Raw genomic sequence first — 16,444 nt, forward strand, 5'->3', positions numbered from 1 at the left:
ACATCTGAATTAGATACCTGCGTTATTAGATATGGTAGCGCCAGGCAGACGCTTGTGTTATGGGGCGAGGAGGCCCGGAGGCAAAGGAAGCACCCCCCAGCCGGGAGGGCCAGGCAGGCACCTTAGCAAAGAGGCCAGCGAAGCATGGCGTCCACTTGCTGCTTACAGGAATATTTTAAAATATGTAACATACAGCTCTAATGTAGTTGGTGGCCGTGTTAAAACGACAAGTGTGCAGGCTGTCTTGCATCACGCCTGGTGCACCAGATGCCCTTCACACACGGTGCTGAAGCCTGTAGACCTGAATCAGTCACTGCGTTTTGACCTAAAAATCCTATTGGCTGTTTTAGTAGGGCTTTTGGAAAAGAAACTTCTGAAGGGAATGCTTTCTTGTGCCTTCTTCAGGAAACTGAAAGACTAAATGAAGGGAAACTGGTTTTGAAGTTTGTGATACCAGAACATGACACACCCCCTTCCAAATACATTTTGTATTCCGTCTTTAGCTATTTCCCCATATGTCTGACAGGCCTCGGCGTCAGATGCCTGTTAATGTATGTGGTAATATGCAAGATGTTAAACATCTGCAAAATCTTCTGCTCATTTTTTTAATGTCTCAAAAGTTAGACACAGCCTGCAGGGGATTTCCACCAAAAAGAAACAAAATCTGGAGGACGTTCTAAGTTAAGTCATTCAATATTTGTTTGCCAATGCACTGGATGGTATTACAAGCTGCCAAGATAAATTCAAATTAACGTGAAAAATATTCAGTACTGTTGGTTCTGAGTTTGCATAAGTTGCTGGCACATGAAGTTAAGAATTCTGAGATAAAAAGTTGCCAGGAAAACGAAGTCCAAATGAAAAAGAATAATAATGACATATAATACACTTGAACAAGTGTCACAGAAGAACTAAATTCTTACCCAGTGGAATTTTCCTTCAGCAAAGCAATTAAACATGGATTCAGAACAGTTCAGACTGAAAATTAATTGATCTCAAAAACCTGATTTTAACTTTAAGAAAATTGAAGCCAAGATGAAAACAGAAAACACTATGAATTTCAAAATAAAAATACAATAAATACAGATTTAAAAGATTGTAAAAAGATTGCAGTGAATATTTGCATACAAAACCAATTCACTTATGATAAAACTTCCTAGATGCCTTAAGTGCCTTTGAAAACTGTAGATTGAAAATAATTTTTAATAAGGGTTATTGAAAGATAAACAGCAACATTTTGAAAATCATACTATTCTGCTTCCATTTGAATCTTTCATTTATAAAAATGTCAATTCAGATTTTTGATATTTTATGGTATATTTTTATGGGAAAAATGCTTTTAAGCATTTTTTGCTAGTTTCATAATTTTTATTAATGTAGCCACATAACTGAACTCACATTCTAGCAAGGAAAGACTGAACAAGACCAAATAGTTGGCAGCTGAAACTAGGCAAATTCAGAAGCAGGGCTAATGTTCAGTATTTTCTTAGTGAGGCTTATTCACCTTTGCAACAGTTCATGTAGCTGTACAGTTGATTATTCATCGCATGAATTTTTTTAAACAAGACTGTTGTCCCTGTGAAAGACATGCTGTTTGTGTTCCTTGGCTGAACCAATCCTTTATTCTTCACGGGTATGCCCTTTCAGTTGATTATCCCATCTGGTTTGTTTCCTGAGGCTTTAGACAATCACAGATCCCTTTGAGCTTCTGCTTCATCAATTTAAGACCATTTTTGGATGCGTTAATTACACGATTCTGAGATTCAGGCTTGGATTCTGTGGGCAGTATCTGTATGCCATTACAAATGTGTGGGTATTGATTTTCCGTGGTTGGTTCCCTTACTATCTGTGCTCTGAATGAAGCCAAGTAAGATTTTTTAGCTTTGATTTTGAACTGAATTTTCAAATATAACAAAACCTGCTGAAATGTTGTAGGAACGTATTTGATTTTAAGATCAATTAAAATGCTTAGAAGGACTTTCTCCCCTCCTTCAGTCTTACATGTTTTTCAATTTTCTTGGAAATACACAGTTCCTAGAATTTACTAGTTAAAGACTGGCTTGCTTGTGTGATATTTATAATGCCAGCAGCTTCAGCTCCCATAACAGCCAAGAAAATTATTTGTATTGCAAGTCTCCATCCCTCTCAAATCCATCTGCTTCCATGGGAAGGGATGGCTTGTCAAAGGCATACATTTTTTCTCCCCTTCTTCAGCCTTTTGTAATTGTTCTTCCTCTACAGCCTCCTTTTTTTCATTCCAGTATCTCAAAGATCTGTGCTAAAACCCTGATATGGCCTGTGCACTGCAGAAGGTGCTAGTTTCCAGGTCAGTAAATGTGAAAGAGATTGCAATACAAAAAATTTTATTATCTAAAAGATGAAACTCAACTGCTGCTGGTAATAGAAGGTCGAGTCAACAAACATGCACTGCTTTATCATTTTTTATGAACCACCTCATTATTGTGGGCCTTCGGATAGAAATCATTGAAGAATAGTCTTTATACTTCTTGTCTTGCCAGATCGTCACTTGGGGATTCCTCTCCTTCAAGACAGGGCTAGAAAGGTTGATCATAAGCTGCAGTCTGGTTCCTTTTCTGCTTCCTTTCACTCTCAGTACCTCGTACCATTAAGTCTCTTGTGTTAGAGCGAACTACTCCATGACAACTTGCACTGTCTTTTAGGCAAATGGATACTTAGGTGGATATGGTACAAACCATAAAAAAGCTCTTACAGAAGGGAAACAAAGATTGTTAATGCTTTATGTGTGTATACATCTCTCTATAGTTAAATATATACATATATTTAATCTTCCTGGAATTTCAATGCCTCACTTTAAGTGTTTTCCTCACCTAGTCTTTGTCTTTCATAAACCAGCAAGAATAGGGATTATCTCAGATCTCTGTATTAGTTGGGCAATAATGAATTACCAGCCTTTTCTCTCACTGAACTAGTGGAGGGTACAAGGCCCAGCACTTTTCTCAGTATGTTATGGTCAGCTGTAGGTGACTCAGATGTCAGGACTTTTATTCATATTCTATTTCTCATTTGCCTTCCAAGGCATATTTTAACTCCAAGAGAGGACGGCCCATGAAATGGCTTCATTTGAGTACCCTAATCCACATCAATTTCAATACTTGAAAAACTTTTTCATCCAAATAGTTTGAGCTGCTGCTTTATTGTTTGTTAGTTTTGGATTAGGAACTGAATGGTCTTATTCTTCAAATCAAAACCATGCTTAGTAATGAGAGGAAATATCAGGATAAGCTTCATTAACCAAGCAGCTAAGAGCACAAACATCCAGGAGCACACCCAGTGCAACTCTTTCCTGACTACAGCTGAAGCTGAGAACTTGAAAGCTGTGTGTTTATGGTGATGTGGAATGTACAATGAAGGAAAGTAATAAAGTTGCACCACACTTCAAATTATAAACCAGTTCTTCTCCAGGGCATTACATCATTGTACTATGGATTTTCACACTTGAGGGGGGGGAGGAGGGGCTTACAAAGGGGATTCTGCTTGATTTACTCTTCCCTACACCTCCCCGTTATCACTTAAATAACTGATGCTCCTATAGTTCCTCTAACGTCAGAGTCACAATTACCGTTAATGAGATTCTGTCAATCTCAATGTATATTTTCCGATGTTTCCCAGATATTTATTCTAGATACTATGTTGGAAACCTTGCAACTTGACTATGCATTGAAACTTTAGGGTGCTGAGGCGAGGCTGAAGATTCACAGGGGCTGTCACTGGCGTTGCTGCAAGGAAGCTAATGGAGGTGTACCACTACGTACCAGCTGTGAATCTGTGCTGAGGGCAGCCGAGCAGTAACTCGCTGGAATATTTTGAGGCAATAGGTGATATTCATTTTGCTTGTACCAACAATGTCATTTCTACCTCTTGGTAATGTATAAGCCCGCAATGATTTGTTTACAGTGAGGTTACAAAGAGGGGAGGACATGAAAAGACATAATGGGAACTAGCCGTGTGGAGATGACAGGCTTTTCCTATACCATTTTGCAACTCTCATCTGTGTTTTAAGTTCAAGGAATGTACCTCAATCATTTCCCACTTGCAGAATCAAGATAAGATATTAACGGAGAGCACTCAGCTATGACTGTGTAGAATAAAATCTGTAATTTTTTTTAGTTATTAAAATGTTTTGTCTTGCTGTCTAGGTGATGGGAAAAGAAGAAAACAGCAATCTGGGACAAAAAATGACAGGAAAGCTATAATATGGTTATTTATCTGAGAAATTAATAGATACCTAACGCTGTCACCCCCCACCCCCACCCCCCCCCCCCAATCTGGAACGCACTCAGAAGCCTAAAATGGGGAAAAATTTCCCATGTCATACTTTTCCACTGAGTTTTCCCCTTAGAAAATTGCAGATCAAAATAACCAAAAGATAAAAATCAAGTTGTGCAACCATTTCCTGTTACAGCTTTTCTTCCCCAAAAGTCTTTAATATTTGGAAAACTTGTTTTGAAAAGCTAAGGAAAAAAAAAAGCTACAAAAACTTGGATTCTAAGTATGTGGGAAATCTAATCATAAAACACAGGACTATGTAAATGCCCTAAATACTATTTAAGTGTTACTTGATGAACAAAACTTAAAACAGCACTTCTGTGCTGCCTGTTGCTGCTGAGACTACATTATTATGTTTCCACCTTGAAATTCTGTGAAGTGGGAAATGCATTGTGCTCAAAGCACCCCCACTGCTGGGTAGCATCCTCATGCTGGAGAGGTGGGACAAACAGATTTTGGCTGACGAGGTGACCATCCTCTGTACCACCCCTAAATTCAACACTTATGTGAGTCAGCAAATCCAGGTATTTAGGTACCCGTTTAGCCCTTACCCTGGGTGTCCCTAGAGAGGAGGAGTAAAGATGTAGAGATGTGCTGAACTGACTCACCTCCTGTTGTGTTTAAAAAGGGGTAACAGCCAGAGTCTATTTTCCACTCTATATTTAAAACCATTGACTTCAGTGAACTACTCTACATTACAAATGCCATCCTTGGGAGTAGAAAATGACCTTGTGTCCTTTTTCTTTCCACCACAAAGTTCTTCTTTCCCAGCTTTCACACGTTAAGCAAGGACAGTTTGGCATGTGCTATTACTGCGGAATTTCCCTCCCAATTACCTGTTTCCTCTCCTGTGTGCATTTTTGGCATAATGTGTCATGTTCTGAAACCTCACATACCTGAAATATTTGGAAGCACTGAGTTCTGGACACATCTGGTTATTAAATTTGAGATGACTGCCCCTTTTGTGAATAAAAGCCTCACACTGCTGTAGGAAATTCCACTGAGGTTTTCTCCTCTATATTATAATTTTGTCTCCAGTATTATACTGCTTCCTTTATTAACAAAGAAATATTATCTATCGTAACCATGCAAGACACTGCAAAAGCTTAAATGGAAGATGCCATTTTTTAGGACAAAAACGTAAAATCCTCTTCTTCCAGGTGAGGATATACATCCCTCACAGCTAAATTCCATGGGAACTTTTGCTATCCACTGTGGTGAATGCTCAGTAACAGGTTATGGCCTTTGGGAAGCAGTTCTATAGCTGAATGGGTACAAATAATGCTTTTCCATATACTTTTACTGTGGAAAATTGTGTGTGACCATATGATCAGTAAACACTTTCTTGTGAAGCTGCAGTGTGAACAGCTTGAGAAACCTCTTGTTTGACTTCAGCCAGCTACTGATGCTTGACATCAAACTGGCACACAGAAGTGCTCTCCTAGTACAAGCTTCATCTTCTGCTCTAGCTTAGGAGTTAGTAGGATGGTGTCTTCAGAAGTTTCTTTACACTCCTCTACTTTCTTAGAATAACATCTTTCACATGCTAGCAGAGTTCAGATGAAAGGCCAGCTGCTAACTTAAATGCCCAATAGCCTTGCTAGAGCTGGCAGACAAATTGAGGCTCATTAATAGGATGCTGTTAAAATCTCTGTGTTATTAGGCATCTAAACAGAGGAGTTCTTTCTCCTCTGAATTTTTATATAAATATCTTGCTATTTCCACTTTGGATTAAAAAAACCCAACCCATTAAAAATCATTAGAAAAAGGTTCAGTTATATATAATCTTTTCTGCTTAAAGTGATTTTTATTTTAGTTTAAGAAAATATTTTTTCTTTTAGAAAAATAAGGCAGATACTACCACATGTTATAGAAAGAATTACCTTTTTTTAATGTCTTGCTCTCTGAAGGAGACATCCATTTATTCCATTACCCAATCATGTAGTAAACTAGTGATCAGGTAATAAGTCATAAGTGCTTTTATTTTAGTAAATGGGGAAAGTAAAAAGCTCTAGCTCTAGCAATGGCAGCTTTTTCTGACTATATGCCAAAAGGCTACAGTGCAGTGTCTGAGCTAACTTAGATGGTGCTGTGTCTGCCTATGAAAAGTTGTGAATTTAAGGCTAGAGGAAGTTTAAGGATAGTGATAGAATGAGGGAGACAGTCCACAGGAGGGGTTGGTGCCCTAAAATCTCTCACTAGTTCTGCATCTGTAGATTATTACATTGAAGACTTTATTCAGCAAGCTACTTAAGTGCTTGCTTCACTTTTATATTTGAGTTGCTATCCATTAGAGGGAATGGGAATATTTATGTGATTGGTGGTAGATACTGGTACCAGTATCTTGCTGAATTAGTGTTCAGCATAGTTAGAAAAAAGGGAATTATAATCACCCTAGAACTCTATTTACACTTGCTACCTTCTCTTTTGGCATAATGCCCAACAGCTGCACTAAGGAGAGAAATTTTCAGCCCTAATTGTCCTTCCCCTCCCTTCTTACTGGAAGGGCCTGCCCTCTCAGATCTGCTGACAGAGCCAGTGTAGTGCTGCATTTAAAAGTACACTGGTTAGCTTAAATAGTTGGTTATTGCTTACTTGGCTCTTTTAGACTGAGATGATTTAGGGTGCTAGCTGGCTGCCTCCCCTAGCTCAGCTGTTTATGGGCTGCATGTGTGTTTGCATCCTGAAGTACAATGTAAGTAATATATACAGGTCAGTAACAAATCAAAACTGACTTTGATAAGGGTGTATTTTGAATATTAATTGTAGTAGCAAATACAAGTGTGTAATGTAGTGGCCAAAAAAAAGGCTACAGGCTATTAAATGCATTTATTGTTACTACACCCTGTGCAATATATCATATGGTAAGACCAGCAAAGAACACTAATGTGTTAACAAGGAGAACCAGTAATTCAAGCTCTAGGAGCTAGCAAAAAGAAGGTAAAATCTGCTGGTTTATGCATAATATTAGGCCCTTGATATATTGTTAAAATGGTGAGGCACTGAAAAGAACAGCTGTAACCAGTTCTCATAAAACGTAGTATGTGTAACTGATGCTGGGGCTTGAAGGAGCTTCTTCAGGTCTGTAACTGGGAAGCTGGATTTTGAAAGCAGAAGCGTGTTTCTGAGATACAACTTCCCTTTTCTGATCATGGTAAGGATTCTTTCCTGTTCTTTCTTTCCAGTGGAGAGCCTGCTTCTCTCTCAGGTGAACTGGCAGATGGGGTGAGTGTGAAATCATTTTTTTCTTTTTTGCTCAGCATTCACTGCAGCACCCTGGATCCCAAGGAAGGACTGGGTGGGGGTGGGTATTTGCAGTGTCAAAGTGGCCCCCTGATGAACCTGGTGGCCAGCACCTCTTGAATACAGTGCCAATGTGTTTACTTGCTCCTCTGTAGCCTTCACTGTGTTTTAGGTTAACCTTTGCATTCTGGATTTGGGCCTGTTGGTGTTTTGAAGGAACTTTTTTAAGAAAGAGAAATGTTACATAAAGATGGGAGAAACATGTGCTTCAGAGGTTCTGGTTTAAAACCTCAAATTCTTAAACTGGAGTGAGGCCTGTGTGTTCAAATGTGTGGTAGGGCATTGCTCAGCAGTTGGTGAAACAGCAAGGCTCCAAAATGGCCAAGCTCCCCTTTCACCCAGGTGTCTCCTGTTCTTCACTTGGGTGGCCGTGCCCCTAGCAGTGCTCATGGTGTATTCAGGGATGCTGACCAAGTAATGCAGGGAAGGGTAGCACTCAGGGGTGGGATATGTAACTGCTAACAGTCCGTGCAGGGTGGTGTGCTTGTGGGAAACCCCAATCTCCCAAATCTCCTGTCTCGGAGCAGGACTGGGAGACCCCCATGCGGCTGCCTGGGCTGGCAGCTCCGGGCTTGCGCAGCATGGTGGGAACACCCCGTGGCTCCTGCATGGAGCAACTGGTCTTTTGTGCCTCTGTGCCATCAAGGCACTTGTTGGTGCAGCTTAGCCATTGTCCTTTTCTTCATAACAGTTTAATTACTTACAAAAAGTGTCCTGAGAGAGACTGGAATCTTCCCTTCTCCTCAACCCAGTGGCACTCCAGAATGGGTGGCTGCGTTGCTGTCAGGGGTGAGGGCTCACATCCCCTCCGGGGGAGAACCATTGAGCCCATATACCCTTAACCACCTAAGAATGGTTAAAATTCCCAATCCTTTCAGTGGAGGTACTGGCTAAATGCACAGACTGATCCAGCAGAGTGGCTACTTCTAGGGTGGTGCTTCCTTGATGGTGCTGAATTTCTCTGTACCACCAGTCGTATGTTACTTGGGATTCAGTAGCCTGGAGGAAATATGTCTTTCTGAAGGGTAAAAATGCATTGAGGAAAGTCAGCTAAGGGGAAAATTAGCCCCTTTATGCGATGTAATTTTGTGTCTGTTTCCTGGTGTTTACAGTATGTTCTGCATACACTAGATGGCAATGTAACACCTGTGTAAAGAGGTTACCACCGAATTCAACAAAAAGTGCTTTCGGGTAGTTGCTACAAGTTCTTTCAAAGTAATAACTTCACCTTAACCGTTCTACTCTTATTGTGAGCAAATATTTTAACACAAGGGAAAAATCTAAACAGGACCAGTTTCGATCAACAGAGGTCCACTGGGTTTGATTCTTGTTCCCATTTGTTTAATAATTTTCAGAACTTTTTTTTTTTTTTTTTTTGGTTACATGGCTTAATAATTGTTTCAGAATCTGTTAGCATGTAGTTTAATATCCTTCATTAGGCTTTGCATCTCCTATCCCTGTTTGACAGTAGCTCAGATAGCTTTGAAACATCCTTCCTGTATATTCCCTTTGGAATACTTTAGACATTGCAGATGTTCCCTTTTCATTTCCTCTTTTGTCGAGGAGCAAAAGCTGTGTAACAGCTCAGTAATGTTTCTGGGACACAAGGAAGCTCTGCTGCATGTGTATTGCAGGTCCACCTCTTTCTCAGGCTTTGCTGTGGATTTCTGGATTTAGCCCAGGCATAGACAAGCCTGTGATATTTGATTTAACATATACTGTACCGTACCGTACTTTATTTTTCATATATTTAAGTGATTGCCTCATTCAAGTATAGCTAGTAAAAAAAGGTGTAATGTATCTGAATTTTCAGTAAGGTTGTGTAATACACTGAAAAGCTTTCTCCTTTACTGTTTTTTGTAAAAATTATTATTACTATTTTGTTTCACATACTATTTAAATAAAATTTAAGGGGTATCTGCTGTTCTGAGCTCATAGCAGAAGTTCTAATTAATTCTTTTATAGTGCTGTTGTCACCAAGAATCAAACAGGGAAATTGCTGTGTTACAGCTTTTGAAATATAAGCCAAAAAGTTGATATTGCGATTATACCCTGTTGAACTTTTGATTTAAGTTCTGATTCAGTTCATCGCCTTTGCAGCTTGCTTGTGTAATCAGAATGAAATGCTCCTTAGTGAAATTCATGATTTGGTCTTCAGTCAATGAAGGATTAGTGAGACACTTCAGATGTTCTTCACAATTTCTGATGCCTAGGTATGAATTGCTGCTGTAACCCAAAGCAACAACCAGTAATCCCACACGTCCCTCAAGAATCCACCCTGTCAAATATCTTTCTACATCCCATATAGCTGCTCAGCTTTTTCTCGGGTCTTAATTTTCTGTCTCCCAATTAATAATTCTAGTATTTTCCTCACTAAAGCAGTTTCTCTCCCTATTATTTCCGTCTTGTCCACCCATCTGCTCTTTTTAGCCAACTCTTCCTTCCTCCTGCCTTACTTCTGTATAGAACACACTCACAGGGAGCAGGCATTAACAGAAATATTTAGATTGGTTTTCTCCTGCGATGGCTTGGTTTGGTGTTACTATTTCTTTATACCCATGCTTTTACCCTATCGTTAAGATAAATTAATTGTTTTCTCAACCGAGTATCTGAATGTAAGCATACATGTTAAAACTGTAGGAATGCTTAATGCTGCATTTCAATGACCAATTGCTTTCATGTATTTATCCTGACTGTATCTCTTCCTTCTTGTCTTCTGGTGTGATGAAAGCTTCTGCACTTTGCTTCCTTCCTTCGCCTCTTTTCTAGCAAGGACCTGCTCTTGCAGTTGAGGTCAACAGCGGCACTATCCTTGAACAGCCCCCTGTGACAAGCTAGCATGGGTCTGCATCATACTGCAGTATTGCCAGCCTCAGGGTTTTCTTTTAAAGTGAAACAGAAAGCAAAAGTGAAAACTGAATTAAGTCATTAATTTATGGAAAATGCTTTCCCTAACCCAGTAGTATGGCCTCAGATGAAAGTCAGTTAAAATTCCCCATGAAATCCTTTTGGTGCCTTTGATTGCTGAAGGGGTCACAGGATAAATTCCTCCATTTCTATTGCCACACATACCATGGGGCATCTTGCATTTGAGATGTTTTATTATGTCATTTTGCCAGCAAGTTGGAAATATGAATTTTTAAATATATATTTAAGTAGCTGTACTTTAACCACAGCTGGTTAGAAAATATATGTTAACATCTGTTGTTTGATTTATGTTTTGATTTGACACTTCGACACGAAGACATTTGTCCTTTTAGTTTCTGAGTGAGAGATTCCTTTGACGTCTAAGGTTAGCAGCCTTGGGTGGAAGATGTCTTCACACTTGCATATAGAGCAAGAGATTAATATATGAAAGAGAATATTTTATGCAATTAACTTTTTTACACAAGTGAGGAGCGATCTTTCCTTGAGTGTAGAAAAGCAAGGCAACCTGTGCAGACCTATTGTTTCACTATATAATTTTGGGGCTATAGTCTTATGTCATCAGAATATTATATATGAGAAAATTTCCACACTTTATAAGGTACTGCACAGTTCCAGGTGTTGGAAAAAAGCAGGAGCCATTCCACATGTTATTTTATTTTAACATATAAACAATGTATATTAGGTAAGGAGTGAAAGGTCAGTGTAACTGATGATTTAGCCTCAAGACATAAGTCTTCCGCATGAGTAATTTTCACAGTTCTTACTAGTAAATTCTGCAGAGTGTCTTTATTCAAGCAAGAGGAAAATAAAAAAAATCAAAATTTGCTTTACTGGTAAGCTGTTTGATTCCAGAATGGCTGACTTTTTGTGATAAAAAATGAAAAATTTCATATGTCCCTCTTTGATCACAAATTCCCCAACATAAATCAAAATTAAGAAGCATCTAATAAGTCATGGACGACTGAAATGCTAAAATAACTGTTTTGCAGTGGAGTGCCAGCTCAGTCTGTGGCAGTTACAGATTCTCAGCCCATTATTGCTTTGCAATCTCCAGCCAAAATTTTGTTTTCATTTTGTTGCTATTTACAGCTTTTTTTTTATGTGAAACATAACAAATCTGATCTGAATTTTCTCTTTCTTTGCTTTGTTGTAAGGTAGACCTATAGTCAGACTCTGATGATGATTGCAGTAGCATGTATTTATTTTCTGGTTAAGTTGAATTTACACTGGCCCATCAAGTCTTCGGGCTGGCTGGCGATGTAGTGCTCTTCCTTTAAGTTCAAAACCTTCCCCATAAGGATTTTTCTTTAATTATGGGATTCTATTTCCAAAAAGGAAACCAGTTGTACAAATAATTCCCACTGCAAATCTTTTGCATCTGGCTAGTTATAATGTTCAGGCTGGACAGCTTTGCTGTCTGACTTTCTGTTTTCCAGGGTAAAATGGATTAACTGTAGAGTTACAAGCAAATCTTGACCAATTTAGTAAGAAATGGCCACTGTGCTTATGATGATCTGCAAAGATCTGAAGTTTAGAAGACACAGCAGCTTACTGAAATTCCCAAAGAGTAAAGCAACACAGCTATTACCTCAAAAACAAGACAAATCCAAAATATTTAAGTAGCATTCATTTTTGCCTTCACATTACCAGTAATTTGACCTGCATATTTAAAAGAAAATCCTGCAAACCTTTGAGCAATCGATTCTTCAAGCATTTGCATTTGCCTTGACATCTCAGTTTGCTCAGGGAGCCTGCCTTGTGAATGAGCTTAAGAGCTACAGTATCTGGAAGTCAGGGTCCCTTAAACATGCCTGAGGATACCAGGTGGACTGTGAGGAAGTATGGGGTTTTCAGAAACTTTTTCCAAAATGATTTTTTAAAAAAGACGCATGCTGATTGTAATGGTTGCATTCTTAAAGAGAACAAAACGTTCAGGTTTATCTTAAAAGTCTAATTGAGAATCTTTAATCTTTGTGCCCTAAACACTGGAGAGGACAGGAAAAAACAAACCAAACAAACAAAGCAAAACAAAGCACTGCCCCCTCACTGCTCAGCACAAAGAAAATTTCTCTTTTTCTTAATTAAAAAGTTTCCTTAATATTTTGGTATATTTAATACACTGATTCTTTAAAAAAAGGAAAAAGTTATTGAAAAGTACATCATGCCTGTGTTGTATGTTGAATTCCCTCTCCCTAAGCAAATGTATTTATGCTGCATATAAAGCTAAGCTGGCCTTTTTCTGGAGGAGCACAGTCAGCACGCTTGTTAATTTTTTCAGTGGAAGGAAACTAAAATGCAAAGAGAAAGGATTACAGATGGTAAACATAAATAAAAAATATTAAATATTGATAAAAATATGGTGTAGGAGATATGAATTAGGTGAAAAGAGCATTTATTTTCTTTTTTTTTTCCCTCTCTAAGAAGCCTCATTTTGTGACTGTTGGTAGATGAAAGATCTTTAGGATTATGAAAAGTTTTAGAACCAGTGGAGAAGATTTTTTTAATTTGAGTATTTGCAAAGCTCCAGGTAATTAAAATGTTCTCCTTTCCATCTGGTGGAGGAAGAGCAATGAGTACTTCAGGCTTATTTCTCATTGCATTTCAGCACTCTTTTGGCATCTTCTGCAGATTCATTGCAATAATTAGTTGGATGAGAAAGAAGCCCTTGCTGTAGCAGCTGACTATTGTTGATCAATGAAACAAACATTTGAGGAAGATGAAGTAATGGAGGGCACCTGGTAAGGGAGCTCAGGTTTAGGGAGAAGTTTCTGGTGGGTGGTAAGGCAGTTATATTGCAAACTGGAGGAGATACAGGGAGAAAATATGGGGTTAAGTTGGCAATGGAGTATTGATGTACGAAGGATAAAGGTTACAAGAAATTTGGGAAGGGAATAACAGAGGTAGTGGGTCTGGGGGTGGAGGAGGCAGTAGCTGAAGAGAGCAAATGGAGAATGAGAAGCTTTTCAAGGCAGAGGGAGAACTTTGAAGCTTAAATCAATGATAACCCCCAGATTAGTGGCCGGCACTGCAAGCACGGTAAAGATACAATCACAAGGGGAGACAGGCAGCATCCTGTGCTCGTTCCATATGCTGAGCTCTTCTGGCAAAATTGCCATGGTCGTTTGTGAAACAAAGCATGGTACAGCATAGAAGGTTTGGGTAGGAGGAGGTGTCAGCTCATGTTGCCCTGGTCCCCCAAAAGTGCAGTCACAATTCTAGCTAATAACTCCTCCTTTGAAAGACAAGACTGTGAGCAGCAGAAGCCCAGGGGTGGCAAGCCAGGGTGGCAAAGCCTTCATGTAGCAGCATGCAGAGCTGCCTAACTCAAGAAGATGCATCTTCAGAGTGGTCTTGTTTGCACTTCACCTGGTTTCTGGTGTTGCTAAAGGCTGTATCCTACTGAACTTGAATGGTGCAAGGCAGAAAGAAGTGAAAAATCTCCAATGCAGAGTGCTGATAGAGCATTTATGGGAAGTGGTTAATGGCAGTGCAAGGTCTGGTGATTAAAAAGCTTGCTGCAGCCTCATGTCTTTGATCTTACCGTGGTGCTTGTTCCATCAATCATTCCAATTTATTGCCCTATCTATGCACATTTGCTCTTTGTGGAACTATTTACACAATCCATCCTCATTAGATTATCAGGTGATTTACTCTCTGTCTACACAAAACCAATCCACAATGGGTGATTCCATTGATGTGCAAGTGGGTTTTGTACAGTTCGGTTGATGGTTGATGCTGAAGTAAATTGCAATGCCATAAACTCGCAGGTTTGCAGTATGTGTGCGTGCAGGAATGTGGATTAAGGGGTTGGCATAATATCAATTACACTGATGTTAAGCACTGTACAGAGCAAACCCTCAAAATAGAAATAAACTTAGATGAGAAATATTTTAAGTAGTACTATTATACAGCATGGTGACATGAATAAAACTTACCCTGAAGCAGCTCTTTCTTTCTATGGTTTAGTAACATCTAAAACTGAGTCTTGCAATCAACTGAAAAAAAAAAACCAAACAACCCCCCAAAAAAACCCACCCAAGAAAATTAACATTTAGAGTACTGGCTTCTTTTTTTTTTTGTCCAACTTATACATGGAGGGGGCTGGGGAGGGGGGCAGGTGGGCAGAACGGGGGGAAACTCTGAAAGTATATTCTTTAAAGGATTTACTTGGATAAAATAGCACAGTAAAAACATGTTTCCCAATCTCTGTGTGCATAAAATAACTTGAATTCTACCCAACTACTTAAATAGTGGTTTAACCTGTTGGGAGATTTAATTTTAAGCATATTGATTACCGAAAAGAATCGGGTGCCTAGGAGAGGGCTGGAAAGAAGAATTGCCAATAGAAGTTAAGCTGAGGAAATAAAAGCAACATGGAATAACACATGTAGCCACACCAGGGCATTTGCAGTGAATGCTGCCCTGGGATCTGAACGATGGGGAAGGAATAGCAGCTCTGGAAGCTAGTGAATAGTAATGGGGGTTGCTGTGAAAGTGCTAGTATCCCCTCCGTCTGCTTGTGCTGCTTGTGCTGCTCAGGAGCAAATTCTGCATTTGAAGGTGGTGCTTTAATACTTCCTCTTACATCTACCTGGTGGAAACTGAAAAGAACCTACCTACTTAGTTTTCTGTTTGTGTGGATGTTGCTGTTAAATCCTTTAGCTCTGGTTCAAGTGCTTCAGAGCTACTTGGCTTCTTTTATTCTTGAGTCTGATCTTCAGAAGAAGAAACAACAATGATAAGGTGTCATTTGTCAGCTGATTAAAAATGAAGTATGGTATAGTGGAAGCAACGAGACTGTAGTGTATTGGAACAGTGTATGCATTGGTTCAAGTTACTTTACCAGAGACTCCAGCAGTCTGGTGCTGGTATTGGATTGAACTGCTTGATTTTGTATTTGGGAATGAGCAATAAAAGAGATAAAAATCGGCTCCAGTAGTAATATTATGAAATATTTGATGTCATTGCCTCTTTTAGGCAGTGTTCTAACTTATAAAAACAGTGAGTGAGCAATGAGCATTTAGCAGTTGTACTCTGAATTTGTCTATTTAGCTAGATTTTTGAACGGACTTACAATATTTTGCTGTTTACTTAGTACTATAGCTGCTCAGGCTTTATTTTTCCCAAGAAAAATGGGTGTGTGGGGGAATTACATCGTATAAACTACCAAGAGTAGAACCCTGGGTTTCACAGAACAGTTTCCAGTAGGGGAAGATAAATTTTCTGTTAATGGCAGTATACTTTGTTTCTATAGACAGCAAATTCAAAGAACACTTTAGAGTAAGGATCAAGCCATACAATATGTCTCTTGGGACAGACGTTAATTTGAATCCTGGATGATGTATCACTCTAATAAAGTCAAAGTCAGAAGGAGCTGAATAAAGGATATCCTTCACCTGCTGCTTGGCCTGTCACGCATTTTGGAGATGAAGTAGTGGATTACATTCACACAACTAATGAAAGGTCTTAACAAATGAGAGGATATGCTAAAGAGACAGAGCAGCAGGTCTTGCTTCAATAAGGAACCAACTGCTCCCAAAGTGTTGGGGTTTTTTTTTCCCTTCCCCCCTGTGTTTAATCTGTATTTGAGATTGTTGACCCGAGTGATCGTTCCCAAATGATTGTCTTTGCTTTCCCTCTTCTTAGTCACTATTAATATAAAGCTGGAGCTCTGTGCTTCCCTCAGTTTCACTTGTTCTGCTTCTCTCAATAGGTGCTTTATAAGACATGTTTTTAATTAAACTTGGGAGGACTTAAACTAAAAAAAACAGGGAAGGTTTTAGCACAATGAATGAAGAACTGCTAAAGTTTAAATATTGAAACACTTTGGCAGAAATAATAAAGCATGTTCACTACCTTCGCTAGGAAGGAGGAGCCTGGAATTCAACAAACTGAGCAATGTCAAAGA

Source organism: Falco naumanni, chromosome 1, assembly GCF_017639655.2.
Source record: "Falco naumanni isolate bFalNau1 chromosome 1, bFalNau1.pat, whole genome shotgun sequence".
NCBI lineage: Eukaryota > Metazoa > Chordata > Aves > Falconiformes > Falconidae > Falco > Falco naumanni.